Source organism: Lissotriton helveticus, chromosome 6 (genome assembly GCF_964261635.1).
Source record: "Lissotriton helveticus chromosome 6, aLisHel1.1, whole genome shotgun sequence".
NCBI classification, from domain to species: Eukaryota; Metazoa; Chordata; class Amphibia; order Caudata; family Salamandridae; genus Lissotriton; species Lissotriton helveticus.
In genome coordinates, this window is record NC_136067.1 from 2,113,761,533 (window position 1) to 2,113,764,146 (window position 2,614).

Here is a 2,614-nt window from a genome sequence, read left to right on the forward strand (position 1 = left end):
CGTTTTCATCTAGGGTTCTGCCATAACGACTCCTGGGGTTTGGCATAAGGCACCCCTCTGTGTTCCTGAAAGTGTACTCCTTTGTACCAATCAGCCTCCAGATCACCCTGTACCTCCATCTGCAATACAAATTCACACATTAATACTTTTAATTGCTTTGCCAGTCGGCCCGCAGGGTAAGCGGTTGGGAGGGTGCCAGCTTGTCCAGCGCAGAAAAAAGAGGAAGGCAAATGCGTGAGGGCAGGTATAAATACCTGTCCCCAGCCCACTGCGCACCTGAAATGACGCTGCAGAGGCGTTGGATATAGCGGGACTGCCATGGGAAGGGGTCCCGGAAGCTGGTCTGCAGGGAAGTGCTTAATGCGGCACTGAGGGGGCCGCCCTCTTACAAGGCCCACTGCGTGCCGATATCGGCAACCCCCCAAATTAGCAGTAATAATCAGTCCACACAAAATTTGTTGGAAAACAGTTTGATTCAGGTTTATTTCATGCAAGAAGCATGCCAACGTGGTGGATTAACTTAGGGGGGATCCAAGGGCAGGCAGCGGTGACTAAACTAAGCTGCCCTGCCCGCCTGATGAACCATACTGCACCGTGGCCAACCCTATTGGTGCTACCATTTACCTTAGACACCATGTACCACCAGTCGTTGACTTTACTCACGCATTTTTATGAACGGAGCGGAGCCAGGCCATCCCCCGGTTGCTCAGGCTTACAACCGCCCGAAGAATTAGCAGGGTGCCCACATTTTCCTCCATGGTTCTGCCATAAAGACTCCTGGGGGTTGGGATAAGGCACCCCTCTGTGCTTCTGAAGGCATATCCCTTTGTACCAATCACACTCCGGATCGCCCTGTAACTCTTCCAAAGCCCTGGATGTGGCCGACGTCATATCTGAGGCCCTCACCGTGGCATGCTCCATAACAACCTTCAACGTGCCGTTAGTCCTTCTAGGTAGACCATCTCCTTATCTACCTCTGACAGGTGTCCGCCGTCCCTACCGGGATACCATGTATGTTACATGAAAGAGGCCACGCCTAATTTACCCTGCCCTTCTTATTTTATATTGAATTTGAGCTGAACAATGCCCTCCTGCTTTGGTGGGCTTGTACTTGGCTTTATTTCCCTTTCTGTTGGAATGTGATGGCCTCCCCTGAAGGGAGATTTACCGTTCTCTTCTTTAACCACAGCTTTATTTACCCTTCTAGTTTGTGCATGCTCCTTAACCTCCTGCAACCTGCAGTTACAGCCCTTCTAGCTGGACCACTTCCCTATCTACCTCTGATTGGTGTGCCCCGTCCCTATCGGGGTACTGCGTGGTGTTTGCACAAAAGAGGCCACTCCTAATTTACCAAGCCCTTCTTATTTGGCTTGAGTTTGAAGGCAACCAAGCCCACCCGCTTGGTGGGCTCATACAAGGATTTATTTACCCTTCTATGTGACTGTTCAATGGCCGCTCCGGACATTGGGAACTACTGTTCTCTTCTTTAACTGCGGCTTTTTTTACCCTTCGGAAACATAAGACATGTATTGAATTTGAGCTTTGTTGTGCCTTCCGAGGATGCCAGGTAGACCTCCCCCACCCTCACCAAGACAAAGGTGGGTCTAACCACAGGGGGGTGAGTCCTGAGGTACTCCAAATATTCTGCTACATCACATGTCCTTCTTGCCTGTGCCACCCATCAGTCTGACTTCGATCTTCCGCTGCGGTGACGCCACCCAAGCGTATATGACCCATCGCCAGCTTTACTGCAGGTGTCCCAGGTGCCGAAAAAGATGCCAATGCATTTGGATTGAGAGGACATGGAAGAAAATATATGAGGATATTCACCTGCACCGTCTTGGACAGGAGTGCAACATGTGCTTTGGAATTGTCAGCATTTGTGCTCCAAACCCATTTTTCTCGACACTCTTGGAGCCACGGCACACTTTTTGGCATAAGGGGGGAGATGACAACTATCGGAGCCTCTGTTCGCAGATAACAGGTTCCTTAGATAAAATTATTCCATTAAGAAAAGTGAAGGATAGATCTAAACGCTCTGCTCCCCGGTATTCTAAGGAATGATGCCAGTCGAAAGTGTGTTGCAGACAAGCTGAAAGAACTTGGAGGAAACACTATACTGAGTCTGATAAAATCCACTTGAAGCAGACGCTCCAGGTCTATAAACAACAGATCAAAAGTGCCAAAGCAAAGTATTTAGATTACACGCTACTTCAGTCGACCAACAAGTCCCAAACTCTTTTTAGGTCTCGTAGACCTATTGCTGCGAGTTGCCTGTGAAGCGACCTACACAGGTGGACGAGCGCCGATTGCCCATCGTGACCGCGCACGCCCAGCCCCCGCCCCCCCAGCCGTGCACATCTCAGTCAGAGTCAGCCATGCCTCTCTCAGTTGCGCGCACACACACACTCTGCATATACACACGCAGGCACACACACACTGCATACACACACGCAGGCATACACACACTGCATACACACACACGCAGGCACACACACACTGCATACACACACGCAGGCACACACACACACTGCATACACACACGCAGGCACACACACTGCATACACACACGCAGGCATACACACACTGCATACACACACGCAGGCACACACAC